We start from the raw sequence: 16,763 nt of genomic DNA, 5'->3' as shown, positions 1-16,763 counted from the left end.
AAAACTCTAGACACAGTGACTGCCTCTGTAAGATGTTGAGTGCCCTCAAACTCTCACTGAAAACAGTGGAGTTGAGGGAGCTCAGTACTTTGCAAATTGGGGTCCTCAATTAGAAGCAAAATAGTCCAAGCAAAAATAGTAAATTGATAATTATACTAAAAGCATTTCCAGGAGGAAAATGACTACCTCGCACATGGGAGATGGTGTACCATGGAAGCCACTCAGAATTTCCATTGGGCTGAATTTTCTGTTATGGACGATTAGTAATTAAGGCCCTGATCCTTCTTTCACTTATACCAGTTTTACCTCAACGCAACACCACTTACTTCAATGGAGTTACTCCTGATTTATACCCAGTGAAAATGATGGTGGAGTCAGATCCTGAGTTTCATTACATAGAGTCCTTTGAGCCTGGATCAATAGTAATGCCTTTTAAAACACACACTCATACATGCTGGGGAACTTTGAAAAACACTCTACTTAGAGACAATTCTCTCTCATTCATCTATTTTTCAGTTTATTTTCTTCTTTTCTTTGAATTATCATGGACATTTGCATGAAATCAAATGTTTTCTTAGGATGTTGCTTAGGATGTTGTCCACTCCTGCTGCTTATTCACCATCTAAAGTCACCTGGACAAATTTTCCTTTCATTTAACACTATTCAATTCATTAGAGTTACTCTAAATTTACACCGGTGTAACAAAGCAGAATTTGGCCCAGTGGCCTCAGGTACAGAATGTCTCTTTATTCTCAGCCAGCAAGAACAGATGAACTGCTACGTACAGGAACAAAGATCTTATTTTCATGCAAATATTCCTCATATTAAAAGATAATTAAGGAAAACAATTACAGATGAAATTAATTGTTTTTAAACAGAATTGTTTTGAAGTTTTCCACGAGCTTCTTAGGCCTTTCTTTTGTATGTCTCACCTATGATTTTTCAATAATGTCCTCCATCACACAAAGAGAATCTAGTCCAGGTTTACAACTGAAGCCAGTGTATGCTGGGAAAGACTTTGGGAGGTGTGGGGGGGGGGAGGGAGTAATGGGGTTGACCTTAACTAGCTACATCAAGGTGAAGACTAGCTGTACCATGTCTCCTCCAAGAGGACCTGTACAGTGTCTCCTTCACAACTGTAAATCAAGACAGTGAGCTCTATTCAAAAACCATGCTGCTTTTTTTTTTTTTTTTTTTTTTTTTGCAGGGAAAGCAAAACCTTTGGCCCCTTTACACTGCTCTGGCAACGTTGCCTAGTGGCTAGAACACTGGATGGGGACTCACAAGACTTGTATTCTATTCCCAGCTCTGACCTGCTGGATGACCTTAGACAAGTCACTGCCCCTCTCTGTGCATCAGTTGCCATAGCTGTAAAAATTAGGATAATGGTACTGACCTCCCTTGTAAAATGCTTTGGGATTTACTCATGAAAAACTATGTAAGAGCTAGGTATTATTACAGAGGACGTAAATTACATCCACACTTTAAGACTCCTTAATACTGCCTGAGTGTCGTAAAGGGCCATTTAGTGGAAAAGCGAATCAGTCCCTCTGTAGATGTCAGTTGTGTGCTCAGAACACCTGTTGCAGTACACACTTTGCAGCAAGTTCGAGAGCATGGTTTAAATTGAGCAAACAGCTACAGACGCCTTACCCAAGGTAGCTCCCCTGAGGCCAGTTCAGCTGTAGAAGAGCCGGCAGTGCCATCCCTTGACTGTGTGTCGTACAGCATGTACTCCTCAGCTTTACACAAACATTTAGGAGGTGACAGCTAGAACTACAACATTATAGCAAATGACATTTCTCCTTATGCTTGCTTATTATTGCAGATAATTTACAAACATGAATGTTAGCAAACTAGGCCTTTGGACTTCTGGATATGGACTTCTGAATTGCCTGTTCTCCAGAAGCCAGCAATTGGTAGTCCTATGATGAGGCATCGCTCACACAGGCAGGATAACTCCCCTTGCACTTGTTGACTTGTGAATATTAAGAAGGATGTTTGTGCCGGCTAATTCGTGGGACAAAAGGAACAGGACTGCTAGCAGCGTGACCACATGTCCAAAGCCAAAGAATAGGCTCCTTATTTTCCCCTCACAACTGACAGCACCATGATGCATGATCACAGCCAGACAAAGTACCATGGTATTAGTAAAAACTTGTCACTCTTTATATACAGAAATGTCCCATTACTACACAGGTTGTAAACGGTTAATACTGGATTGGTAGATGTTTTAATAAATGATTAATCAGTTGTTACAGATCAGTCCAACAGCAAGTCCAACAGATCAACAGACTGCATATTATAATCATCTATGACATCTTCTAACAATGGGGTTGTAATACGTTACTCATGTCTGCAACATGCCTATAACAGCTATTAATAATTTACAAAACATTTTAAAATTAAGGTTCCAGTTATAATGTGACCTTTAAAAATGCTTGTATCTTTGGGTGCATTTTACTTCAGACTGAATAAAGAGATACAAGAAGGTGTCACCACTGAGATCTAAATTAGAGCATATTATCATATCCTTAAAAATGGGTCAGGAGAGCAGACACCAGCTGTAGGAGCCTTGTCAGTGCAGTTCTGCTGGATTCAATTTGCTGGAGAGGAAAGAGATCCAGATCTGGCACAAGGATATCCGGTCCCCACGCAGATGGCTCTGACCTCCTGCTGATCCCCAGAGATCCAGGCAGGCCCCAGGAGGGGCCTGGTGGCTGGTCCCATGGCCTGTTCTGTTGAAGGACAAACCCAGAACCCTGTGCGAAGGAATTAAGAAAAAGTCTACACAAAGAGAAACTCACGGAGACTCCCAGGCTACTTCCATTTAACTTCTCCTTTGGGTTCTCCAAAGGCAATTAGTCCGTCAGTTTTCACTCAGACTATTGACTTCAGTAGGAGATGCCTGATTAAATTCTTCATCATTTGCGGTTCAATCTTCAGCCCTGCATCCAGCTGGAAACCTGCCCTAAAAGGGAATCTGAACTTTCTCTCAACACAGAAAATCAGAGGTTGTCGTAGAACACTCTAACTTCTACAGGCGTACCCTGTGAGGGGATCTGGGCCTTTGTCCCTTCAGGCTTTATATGACTCCATGATGTGGTTTCCATTATTTTCTTCAAAAGACTGTTCTAATAAACCTCATAGGTGGACTTGATCCTGTTTTATTTGATCCCAAACACTGATAGGGATCCACCTAAATATGTTAAGAAGGGACTGGAATGAGGACTGGCAATGTAGTATCCACTTGCTTGCTTTCTCATCACATACCTCTTTGCCTCCTACACAGTGAATGAAAACTGTCAGAGAACTCAGTGTATTAGGTTTCAAGCAGCCACTATTTAAGAGTTCTGGGAAAATTAAGATGTATTTAAGAAAATCTGTTTACTTATTTAACAACAAAAAACAAAAAACAACCTCCAGGCAACATACAGTTTGAAAGAAAGTTGTTCATACAAAAATTTGGTAAAATGTCAGCACTCAACAGTGTAGTTTAAACTAATTTAGGAAGCCATAAAGTACAGTTGGAGAGCAGTGTGATTCCCAGATCGAGGACACATATTCTTATTGTGCTAATGCACTAAAAATAGTCTAGCCACGACAGCCAAAGCAGCAGAGAGGGGCTAGCTTCCTCGAGTGTGTACCCTTCAGAGATGCTAGGTACATACTCAGGGCAGCTAGCCGTTCCCAGTTCTCATGATGCAGTGGCTACATTTAACTTTTAGCGTATTAGCTTGATCGGCGCTAGTGTGGGTAGGTCTCCTTGAGCTGAGAATCACATCCCCAGCTCAAAGTGTAGACATACTCAAAGGTATTTAAGCACCCATCTCCTATTGAAATCAATGGGAGTTAGGCATCTAAATATCTTTGTGCCTCTGAGTCAAAAATCTCAAAAGCCTATCCAATCCCGCATAGTCTATATCTTAAGACTAAATGAGTGGCTCTCAACCTGGGGGCTGGGGGCCTTCCCATTTTGCTAAATAGGAGGTGGGGTCCTGGCTAGATCCCAACTAAATGGACTGGAAACTCCTGGTGTGGAAATAGGGTGCTTGGTATGAAAAAGGTTGAGAACACTGGCTTTCTCCATTTCTAACTTTTAAAACCCAATAACTGTAAAAAGAATCCCATGATCACTAGTGAGCCTTGAAATGGTATTGGTGGCCTGTAATACACAGGAGATCAGACTAGATGATCTGGTGGTCCCTTCTGGCCTTAAATTCCATGACTCATAGGACCTGATTCTCCCCTGCTTTGTACCTTGTGTACTGTACAAAGAGAGTGCAGAATGCTACTAAATCAGAAAGGTGACATCTTATACTTATCTGGCCCTTGCTTTATACAGGTGTAAATGACTACATGAAGGACAAAGCAATGGCCTTTGGAATCCTACAAGGATAGAAAAGACCTCCTTGGTCTTGTAGTTCATCTCTCTGTATTAAGGTATAATTGGCCTCTATGACAAACCCGCCTAGCCAACAGGAGCACCACATGAAAACAGGTTTTTGTGACTGGCTTTGTCTTAAGACACTTAACTTTCTCCCACATCCTGAACTCCGGAATTATTAACACACTATGGGAGTGCTAACCAAAGCTGACATTGTCTGAAATATAACAATAATGAATTAATCCAGGCAGTTTATTGAGATTTGACCCTGAAATGCTCACTGTTGTATATAAGTTACTCTGTTATCTGAGTCAGTTTAGTAGCACATGCTGTCCTAAATGAGAAACTATTTTAGATACTTTGAAGTAAAGAAGCAAGGAGAGAACATGGGTATGGAAGCAAGGACTGTGGATTTCTGTTCCTGTGAGCATGCTCAAATCATTAACTTCTCTCTGCCTCTGTTTCACCATTTGTATATTTTAGAGACAATAATTACCTACGGTATCCGCCTCACGGGGAGGAAATTATAACAATTCGGAAGCACTTTGAGGTCTTCTGATGAAATGCAATATCTAAGTATTATAATATTTATTATTTGTATTTAATAAGGAACAATCCCACGTTTGAAGGGGGATGGGGGAAATGTGTTAAGATGTTTTGTCATCTTTTACTATAATTTTCTGAATTGAATCCTAAAGAACTAGAGGGAAGGTCATGGCAGGGTTCTTCCTTGACGGCCCATAACATACAGAGCTGCATATCTAAAAGCTGCAAGCTGTGCTCACAAATCAATGCATGGGCATGAACACAAGAGTACTCATTTGGCCATGCTATTTACTGTTGGCACAGCTTTAAGTGATATGCTACAAAGTGGCTGGATTACCTGTCTGAAAACTGTGAGAGCAATTTCACTGATCTCAACCTTTAAGCTAATTAGAGGGGTGGCTGGCTAAGTACAAATATTGGTAATATACAGCCGTTTACACCCACCGCTCTGAGCACACCGCAGGGGGAAGACCACACATTGTAAATAGCTTGACTGGACCCTCACTAGTAACCTTGAGTGTTACTTGTTTTGCATAAATGCCTTGACATCCACCTTACAGTTGCACCAGCAGGTTGTAACAGGCAGGAAATCTGTATCTGAACCACAGATTACAGCAACAGCAGAACAACGTGGTTAACTATTCACATGGAGTTTAATGGGCAGAGATAATTGACTTCCCACTCAGTGAAAGTAACTTGGAGTTGGTGAAATTCTTATTTTAAAGAATATATACATTAGATTACTTCTCATCTGGTTTTCCTAAATTCTCACAAAGCTAAATTCTGTTAGTTACCTTAGATAAACCTAAGAGGATCTAAACTGATGTAATTTACATCTTCTTTCTACCCCTTCAACATGTAAATGTAACTAATACCAATGTATACTGAGAGAAAAAATTCAGAAGTCATGACTAAAGGAGTCTTCAGTAATTGGGTGAGTCTACTGGACTCCCTTCAAGTCAAAGTATGTGAATCTAAAATCGTGTAAATTAAATGCTAAGAAGGCCAGAAGTAGCAGGGGTAACCAGCTTAGACACACCTCTGAATTTGGCTCTGTGTGTTCTGCACACCATACCACGCACCAAACCACAACAGCAACACACACCCTAAAAGGTTCCCAAAACAGCATTACTTTGCATCACTTCCATTGTTATGTACATGAACCGAGGGGAACTAAGTTTGTCTGGGCTACGTGACTTCATCCATTCAGAAAGTTTGGATGTAATTTATTGGTTGCTTTTCCACCGAGGTACAGCTTTGAAGAGGGCATCTGACTCCACTTTTTACTGAGATGTAAACTGAACCGAATGGCAAAGTAAATAGATAAAATTTTATCGATATGCCAGAAGGCCATGTTAGAGCTGAGCTGTATGAATGAATCAGCAAACTTCACTGCAGTGTGAGGAGGGTAACTTCTACATGGGTGTTGGGGAAGCTTTGGTGAATACCAAGAAAGGCGACTTTGTGTACTGAGCTAATACTTCAGTAAAATAAATCTGAAAACCTGCTTCCAGTAGGTATCAAAGTGTGAACGCACAGGGACTGGATGGCTCAGGGAATTGGCAATGGGGTATTAGAGCCACTCACCTGGTGACTATTGCTAAAATGCAGACCACATTAATAGTGACTGAGTTGATCCCAATAGATGGTTCTTTAGTGGCTTATGTGAAATGAGTTTGGTGGGTCTTGGTTCAATGTCTGCATCATAAAACAATTCCGCAGTTGGCACTTTCAGGAGAGTGGCCAAGCTCTGAATGGTCACGGAGCCTGAACTCCCCTCCAGGTTAGTGGTAAGACACATGGAGGACTGCTGATGCCTGTACTGTATGTGTTCTGTGGATAAATAAAGTACTTCCTTGGGATGTCAGTTCCGCACTTAGCAGGAGCCATTAAATATGATTCTCCCTCACACACACACACACACACACACACACACACACACACAAAGTGACTGTACATCACACCCTCCAAATGTAAAAGCCCCACAGGGTAAAAGTGCTGTGGGGAACCCTGATGGAAAGGGGAATTAATTTTGGAATCTCTTCTTCAGCACTGCACCAGCAAGGCACAAAAGGAGGGCACAGCAGGGACTAGTCTTCCTCCTCAATGGTGGGAACTCAGTACTCCCTGTGCAGACAGAAATACCCTGCTCATCTGCTCACATCCCTCCACTAGAAGGCTGCTATGTGTATAGTAAGCTTGTTTTATTTTTTTCTTAGTTTCATCTCGCTTTACTGTCCCCTTTCCGACACAACAAAATGCGAATAATGGAAAAGAAGCAGCTCTGCTCAGAGGGTATAATTCACCTCTGAGCAGAGGGCCAGCATAAAGGCCCGAGCACCCAGACCCTCAGAATAGGGTGATGGGACATAAGTGGCTCCTAGGCGTTGTGCTGTTCTGCTGCACAGAGGTAGATTCCCTCCATGAATGTTACCTTAGCAACAGGGACTACGTTAATCTTCCCAATGTGCTTGCTATACTCACTCTCTCATTTGCTTCATGACCTAAGTCATGTTGGAACCTGTGTCTCCTGATGAGAAAAAAACACACCGTTAAAGCATTTAACAATTTCTCCTTCTACTTTAAAAAAATCCAGGCCCCTAATTTCTATAGAAATTCCATCCTAGTTCCTTTTCTGAATGAGGTTCATGATCAGCTCCTGGTTTTCCTCATTACATTAATGACACATGAATGGTAATGTGAAATTATCCAGCCTCGGTCATGCATATGCAATAACCCCTCACTCATCTGCAAGATCTGTCTCATTCATTTCCCCATTAAAGAGCATCATATGTTGGGCTGATTGGCTTCGCAATCCCTGCATTATGAACATATACAAAAACATTGTAAAATGTAAATTCAATTTGCTGCCATGCATTTTTATGAAATTAAAAAAAAAACATAGTAAGCTTTTCCTCGTTCTCAAAACACCACTCTACTTAGATTAGGGATACTGTGGAAAGTGGTTAAAAAATCTGAAGCATTTTTAGAAGTTGTTTTAGGGGCTACCAAAATGAATGCGGATGCATTAAGTGTTCATTCTCACTAAATCATTAAAACTGAGGAACAGGAAGAACATGTTCTAGTTAAATTACAAACAGTAACTAAAGAACAAGAAACCCTTAAAATGGAGGAAGATGTCGATGTTTTTTTAAATTCACTGGTTCAAAAAAAAATACACTAAATTTTTAGATAACTTTTGCATTAAAAACTTATGAGCGCTAAGATTACCAGCAGGAATGAAGGAAAAGATCTTGTTAAAGATATTCCTATGTTACTTGACTTGATTAAATACTTGATTATAAATTTATTCCACCAGTACAAGCAGGAAGAATATTTCTGAGTCCATCTAAATGAGAACTATTATAAGACTGAAATCCTGGCCCCATTGAAGTTAATAGCAAAACTCCCATTGCTATTCAGTGAGGCCAGGATTTCACCCATGGTCTTCAATATACATCAATTTCATATTGTAATTACTTCCTTTATGTGTTATTATGGATAAAAATAATAACAGTGTAATAATTATTATAATAGTATAATGGCATAAAATGAGATTAAAAGATTAAAATTACCAAGGGCAAAGTGTAGTAATCCTAAAACAACAGCAACCCCAGGTTAGAAATCACAATGGCTACATTCAATCTGGGCAAACAAGAATTATTATAGATAGAAGGTGAATGCAGCAGATAAATAATGTGTCTGGCAGTCACTGAGGCTGAAGTTTTCAAAAGTGGACAGAAACTGGGGGTGTGGATTTTTGGATCTCCATCTTGAGATATCTTGAGCTTGATTCCCAGAACTGCTGAGCACCCACAACTCCAGTGGAAGTCCAGGGGAGCTGTGAGTTCTCTGCACCTCGGAAAAACTAGGCCTAAGGTGTCCCCAGTTTGGCATCAAAAAAGGAGGCACCCAAAATCAGAAATCACTATTGACAACGTGGTCCAACTCACATCATTTCTGTGTCATGACCGAGTTTACTAGAGGAACTAGCTAGTATTTCACTCTAGAGAAATGAGCTAGTTTTTAGTGGTGGAAACAGGAGGTGTAGTATAGACAGGACCAGCCTTGGCAATTGATAACACAAATTTCCACTCAGGGCTCCACCGTCTTGAATAGACTTGGCAACACATAGATAAGTCCTGCGTACCCCCTGGCAGAGGGATTAAAGGAGACAACTCAGATCCTAATATACTTGTAGCAGTTAGAGCCTCTGCTGGTTTAGGGGCCCACAAATCATAAATAGATTTCCGAGTAGCAGCCGTGTTAGTCTGACTCGCTAGCACGCACCTGCAACATTCTGCCACCAGATGGCATTCACAGACTAACAAGTTCTAGTGCTGGAAATAAACCAGGGAGAAAAAGTGTGCCTTACACACTAACACCTAGGGATGGAGGATGTGAAGGGAGGGCTGACGATTGCCAATGAACATTCGACGTCAAAGGCGATGTTTAGGGATTATTCTGATCTTTCAATAAAGTCTGGAGTAAAAAACCCAACCCAGGCCATATGTGGGCAAAGGATATTTCATTTAATAAGAAACAAAATTTGAAAATCATAGCTACATTTAAAAGATTTAAAAAATACAAAAATAAAAGCAGTGATTTATAAATTGCTTTGGTTACTCTGAACAATGTAGCTGAGGACCCAATAATCTTGCAAGGAGCTGAGTGCCCTCAAGTCCGATTGACTTTAATGGCAGTTGAATGTGCTCACACCTATTAGGAAGCACTCGTTGAACACCATGTAGGATCAAACCCTAACAGTGGGAAGCACTGCAAAAATCCAGGGCAGCCCAAAGACATCAGTCTTGCATTGAGCTCAGCATGCGAGCCCTGTGCACACTTGGAGCTCAGTGAAGGATCTTAGCCTGAACTTGGTACAGCCCTGTGCAAAGTAAAATGTGAGAGACCTTGTCCACTTCCCTCTTCACTGAATGACCAGGCCTAAGACTTCTGCATACACGCACTCACACCTGCACCATCACCAAACAACAAAAGCCATACACTGTCATATACAGATACTCAAACCTAGGAGTCATTTGATATCCCTTACATTTTATTATTGTCTCTATGGATGGGATTTGCCTCATTTGACTTTTTAAACAATAGCAACAATATAATCGGGCTTTATGCCCTTTTGCCCTCTAGAAAAGATGTTAATTAAATAACCCCGCGAGAGAGGACATTTGGAGCCATAAATCTCATAAATCAACTATCTGTAAAAAAACACTGAATCTGTGCCAGCAGCTGACTGCAGCCACAGGAACTGCCAGTGCAAAATCATAGATCATTTTTTAAAGTGTGACACTGTGTCATCATACTGCAGCACTTTTTACAAAAGTCATATCCACTGCAAGAGCTGCATATTCTTGTATTATGGCTGAGCACAAAGCAGGGGCACAGTCTTTCTGTCAAACACAGATGAACATGTATTTTTGTAGGTATGTGTGTAAATTTAAAAATAATAAAACACTTAGTTTAAAAACAGAAAATTAGCCCATTAAACTAGTGTATAAAGGACTTGAATTTTAATCACAACTGACACCTCATGATAATTTTGAGGGGGTGTTGATGTTTTTATCAGCAAATATACTAAAGCAAAAATGCAAAATGTTAAAAATCTGGCTAGATTTATGGAGCAACTACTCCTTCAGTTTGTTTTATGTTTGTATATAAATAGTAAATAGTATACTTTGGTATAGTTACAGTATGTGTATGAAAAATGCCTTGGCTGGGGAGGAGGAAGGTTACAGAGAGAGATACATACATATAAGACAATCTTGTGCTGGTACCTGTTTGAGGAATGGATATATTAGGAAAACCCATGTTTATTACACTGAGGCAATAGGTCAAATCTGAGACCTTTTGGTAATCTGGGGAAATGGAAATTACCTACATCTGTCCTCATGCTGACCCTGAGAAATGTCCACACCAAAAGTGTTACAAAGCTAACAGAGATGTAAGCACTAACCTATGTTTATATCAGGGGTTGGCAACCTTTCAGAAGTGGTGTGCCAAGTCTTCATTTATTTACTGTAATTTAAGGTTTCTCGTGCCAGTAATACATTTTAACATTTTGGGAAGGTCTCTCTCTCTAAGTCTATATTATATAACTAAACTATTGTTGTATATAAAGTAAATAAGATTTTTAAAATGTTTAAGAAGCTTCATTTAAAATTAAATTAAAATGCAGATCTTATCAGTTTCGTGTAATCCTTGCCCTTGCTTTTCCTTGCTGAGTTTTCCAGTGTCTGTAAATAGATTATCTTCTTTGGGGAGAGAAAGGTTCCATTCATCCAGGCAGGCAGCGGGCTGAGCAGGGCCGGCGGCTGGTATCTCAGGCCAGAAGCAGGCTGAGCAGGGCTGGCGGCCGAGACCCTGGCTGGCAGGGGGCCGGCGGATGGAACCCCAGGCTGGCAGCAGAAATTCAGCTTGCGTGCCGCCTTTGGCATGCGTGCCATAGGTTGCTGACCCCTGGTTTATATGGAAGCTGAACATGCTGCATCCTCTACATGAGGTGGAGGAATACAGAAACCAGAGAAGCAAGTGCCTCTCATCAATATTGAGTAGATATCACAATCACTGCAGTGGATACAATTTCATCTTTCCCCCATGGGACCTGTAATACTAACAGCTAGTAAATATTTTAGAAGTTCAAGGAGGGTCTTTTAACACACAGGGACTAAAATAAAAGCAAACCAAAGATGAAATATTAATGAGCTGTGATACAGCACACCTAGTGTTTAGAGGCTGGAAAGCCTGCTTCATAGAACGTTTTCCTGATTGGTGCCCCGGGATTAACTTTGAAAGTTAAATCCTGGGGGTTTTGCACCAACAATGACAACTTGTCTTTGGAGGCTATGACCCAATGCACCCTGCATTCCAGAGGGACATCAAACCAGATGATTCAGATGCTAATACTGCAGAGCACTAACACACACTTCCGGTGTAGGCTGGGTAACAGTCACAGCACTGCACTGGCAACATTAATCCTAGGCAACCAACAGGGCTGAAAACAGCCCTGTTCTCCCAGTGCCCCATCATGACACACACAACTACCCTGCCAGCCAGGGCACCATCCTGCATTCCAAGGCTCGCCATGCTCACCACATTCTCCACAGCTCATCAAAGAGGCACAGCAGGGAGTGAATCCCCTAACTGTCCTCCTTACCTCCTCACATGATAAAAAATTTTCAGGTCCACTATTAGGATTTCAAGTATTTCCAGGTGTATGGGTCAGTTACTAGAGGCTATAGGACTGCCTAAAGAGGTGAGGCTGGGTTGTGACAACATGAAGGAAGGAGATTGCAATCATATGGGAGGAGGGATAGCTCAGTGGTTTGAGCATTGGCCTGCTAAACCCAGAGTTGTGAGTTCAATCCTTGACAGGGCCATTTAGGGATCTGGGGCAAAAACTGGGGATTGGTCCTGCTCTGAGCAGGGGGTTGGACTAGATGATCTCCTGAGGGCGCTTCCAACCCTGATATTCTATGATATGTGGGAATGGAATGGGTGCTGCACCATGTGAATTTATGCCAGGCCCTGCAAATCCTAGCAGTGGGCATGCATTCTTAATCTGGCTCTCACAGGTGTGTCTTCTCCCCATGTTCTTGGTCCATTCTTCCCAGAGGGCTGGAGCAAATATCTCTTCTCTTGGCATTTGTGTGCTCTCTTTGCTTTATGATATGTTATGTTGGGATGTTTGTTTCTTTTTCAGTGTTTGCTGTTATTGTTTCTAATTTTGTACATGGATCATGCCCTGCCTGGAAATGTCTATGCAAAGTGACTCACCAATTATTTTATTTTATGCAAAAAAGGATCAGCCTGACCCTGTGGTTAATATTCTAGATAGCCACACTGCAGTTCTATACTTGATCCTTGACCCCAGTCTCTTGTCCCCGAAGTGGCATAGTCTGGGATCATACCTATGAGCAGGGAGTGCCTTGTGTCATCCACACTGTTGGGTTCAATTCAATTACCACTGGAGGAACCAGGGTCTTGCCTCTCACTCCTAAGCCAGCTGTGACTGGAGCTCGCTTGGGCTCACAAAGAAGGCAGTACCTTTCGCCATTCACACTCTCAATGAATATGTGGCCACTGTCACCTACAAATCAAAGGTCCTTCCCCTGATTATACTGGGCACTGCTCTGAGACAGCAGCACTTTAGTAGAAATGAATGCAGTAAGAGAATGCATCATCCTCAAGAGAATGCTTGTTTTTTCAGTGTATTGTTCAGTTTCAATTCAGTAAAACTTTATTGGCAGGGCAAGTTATAGAAGGGTTGCCAAAGTGTAAAAACGAAGCAGATCTCTCAGGTATCTGTCAGATATAAGTATGATCCACCCAGGATAGGCCTGTGTTTGGGGGTGCAACAGTTTGTCAGAGGTGTCCATTCCTGATCTGGTGGCAGATTGCTGCATAGCACAATGCCATTTCTGCTGGCTTTTTCCTTTATATGCATTGTATATAGCAGCCTTAGCTAAGACTCTCATTGTTCTAGGGCTCAATCCGTATAACAAGTACATGTAATGTACATTTTCCATAATGGCAACAAGTTCCCCAGCTCCCCAGAGGAGGGTATGAGCACTGCTTAGTCAGCTGAAAAGTTTTCAACATCACAAATTCAGTATTTTAACTATAAAAGGACCCTTTATGTAATAATTTCTGTAACCACCAAAACATTAGAAACAGATGATTGTTTTAATACTGGATTAAAGAAAAGGAAAGTTCTACCTTCACAAGGTTCCTCTTGTAATTTTTATATCACAGATAGGATCCATGTAGATCATCTGGTAAGAGGTGCTATAAAAATACCAAAGATAGATAGATAGATAGATAGATAGATAGATAGATAGATAGATAGATAGATGATGAACATGTATGGGGATGGATAGATTGATCATTAGAAAAGATTAGATTGAATAGTCTTTGGTAGTGCTGTGGTTTGGCCTGGCCTCTATGGAACACAGCAAATCTGTAAGACCCGGGGCTCTATGCTGATTTTGGTTATGCCTATGAAATGTCATTGCCTTCAACAGATTTACTTCTCATTTACACTGTAATGAGATAAGAAACAAGCCCCTGGTATTTGCAGGGCTGTGCCACAGTTCAGTGGCATCATTATAATATGAGCTGGTTATGTTCACATAGATAAGGCCAAATCGTGATGGCACTACCATGTTAATAACTCTGTCCCCAGTATGGTAAATGCTTCTATGTAGATGGGCAAATGTGCAAATGTTTTGGAGCAGTAATAGAAAAACCTGATAGGAAAAACAGTTGTGGTCTTGGAAACGATCCATATTCCAAGCTCTCAGAAAGGGACTAGATTTATGGACCAAGGACTAAAATGCTCGTACAGTGTTTGCTGCCCATTATGTCTGGAACAGATGCTCATTTAATATATGCAAAGCTCTCCTACTCTCTTCCTTCAAAAGACTCTTCAAAACCCATCTGCTCTGTGATGCATCCTACTGATAATGGCCACCCACCATGCTGTTTCCGCACTGTAGCATTCTTTATTGTCCTGTGCAGCTCCAGCATGTGTTCCTACACTACAAGCCTTTCTGGGCAGGAAACCTTCTATGTATTTGACACAGTTCTCCTTTTGTACAGGGCTGTGTATGCGTACAGAACGAATAACACACATAGGGAAGAAAGGATGGGTCATTAGGGAACATAGGTCATTAGGGAGAAGAAAAACCTTTCTGAACCACTGCTTACCACTTAGGTTAATTAAGTTTTTCCATACAATTTATGGTGATGCAGGGATTTCCCCTCCCCAACTTCGGAGCAGAATTGTGTGTGCCATTTGGAAGCCCCTTTCACCCCAGTGGTAGATTCATTTGGGCAAAGTGTGACGTGATTTCTGTTTATGAAGGACTCCAGGGTGAAAGGTGCTGTGTAAAATCCCAGCTCTGAACTATATTCAATAAAGTTAAGGTTGCACAGTTAAAAATCACAGAAGTTTAGGCATTGATCCTGCAAATTACTCCATATGGACAAACCCCCGGTACGCACACCCTGTACACCCCTCTATGCAGAGCCCCACTGAAGATAATGGGGATCCACACAGGCACTGGCCTCCACATGTACAGAATAACTTGCTGGATCAGGACCTAAGGTTCCAACTGAGCTATGTAACACCTAGATGGTATTTTTACTTCCTGTTTTTCTTGTTATATTTATAACTTAGAATTAACAGTTAGGCAGTCAAGACCAATTTTCCCTGCTTTTGCTGGGAAAGGGGGTGACTGGGATCTCGAAGATGTTGTGAGCTGTTTGGGGCAGGGACTATCTTTTTATTCTGCGCCTAGCACAAACGGGTTGTGGTCTGTCACTGGGCCCCAGATGCTACCACAATACAAATAATCATGATAATACATGTGTACTGTGACGTCCCATGCCAGAAATGAAAGGGCAGGAGCATTTTATCTACCTGTTCACCTAGGTACATTTCCATCGGTACCTCCCATGTATTTAAATATAGACATGACAATAACAATATTTCCTTCTTTCTTCCTTCCCTCCTGTCTGGTAGGACAAATAGCTTGATAAGGTTGTAAAGGATTTTTTTAAATGTATGTTTCTTTGTGTACATCAATGGGTGGGTATGTGTATATGTACTGAAAGAAAACTAAAATATAAGGTCCACTCTCAGAGGCCTTAGCTCTGAAAGTGAGGTCATTTTTAGTCTCCTGTGGGAGTGAGGTCCACAGTCTAGGGCCAGCTGCTGTGAAATTTCTGTCTCTTGCACTTCTGCATGAGCCTCTTCACTGTCAACTACTCATATGGCAGTCTCTGGCACTGTCATAAATTCACTAGATTTCTAGCTGCCATTGACTCATCCACCTAAATTTCCAATGTAAAACCAAGCAACACCCCTTCTCCAAAACCTTCTGCTCCACCCCTTTTTTTTTAAGGCAGATATTTTTCAGGACTTCTTTCTACCTCACAAAGAAGCAAAAAAGGACATAAGCCAGTTTTTTTCCCCTTTGTGATTCACCTTTAATGATGAGTCCTTAACCATGCCCTGTTCATTCCCTCTGAAGCATCTGGCATCGGCCACTGTTGGAGGACAGGATACTGGGCTCGATGAATCATTAGTCTGACCCAGTAAGGCTATTCCCATGTTCTTTGTCAAACTCAGTGATGTTTAAATTCAGAGGTTTGCATTTAAGGTGACAGTCTCTTTCTCTCTCACACACACACACCATCCCAAACAACAGGGCTTTCTGCTGGGAATTAAGGGAGTGCTGTAGACAGGCCCCAGACCTTGTGGGTTTCTCTTCTGCATTCCTGCAGCCATGAGATGTGCTGTCATGGAATCCCAGGCCCTGGGCGTCTTTTCTAGCCTGATCACCACAACTCCTGGCGTTCTAGCCACCCACCACTGTGCCAGGGAGCCTAGAGTATTACTTGCACACGATATTGACTAGCTTCCCCCTACTTGCTTCTGGGAAAGGGTCCAGTTTTATTATTAGCTGCTAGTCCTACCTCCCTTCAGACTCTCTACTCTCCTCCCCAGCCTTTCCTTCCCCTCTGCTTATAGTATTAGCAGCTGGGGGGACAGGGGGAGTCTTTTCCACCCAGCTAGCCCTTTAGCTGTCTCTCTACTCAGTTCATTGGCACCCTCGGCTAACTCCGTGCCTTTCACTCCGCTCCCCATTAATGTGCCCGGGGAGAGCTGACGAGCGGGCTATGCTGAGCCAGCTGCTGACTCAGCACCCTCGCTCCTGCATGTGCATAACTAACCCACCCGGGCTTCGCTGGCCCCACGCCTAATGGCCCCTCCGCCCCAGTCTGGGCTGAGCCCTCCCCCATCTGC

The 16,763-nt window shown here is 41.9% G+C and overlaps 1 long non-coding RNA gene across 1 annotated transcript; it reads right to left on the bottom strand.

Annotated features, from left to right (window-relative positions):
- Positions 1–1,026: 1,026 nt before the first annotated feature.
- Positions 1,027–16,705, bottom strand: LOC122462677. Its single transcript, XR_006285387.1, has 3 exons — positions 15,942–16,705; positions 13,670–13,738; positions 1,027–2,762 (listed from the first exon to the last, which is right to left on the bottom strand). It is a non-coding gene; the product is annotated as an uncharacterized LOC122462677 (long non-coding RNA).
- Between the last annotated feature and the right edge of the window lie 58 nt (positions 16,706–16,763).

This window comes from Chelonia mydas, chromosome 13 (genome assembly GCF_015237465.2).
Source record: "Chelonia mydas isolate rCheMyd1 chromosome 13, rCheMyd1.pri.v2, whole genome shotgun sequence".
In the NCBI taxonomy this organism is placed as follows: Eukaryota; Metazoa; Chordata; order Testudines; family Cheloniidae; genus Chelonia; species Chelonia mydas.
This window is presented reverse-complemented; position numbering and strand designations above follow the sequence as displayed.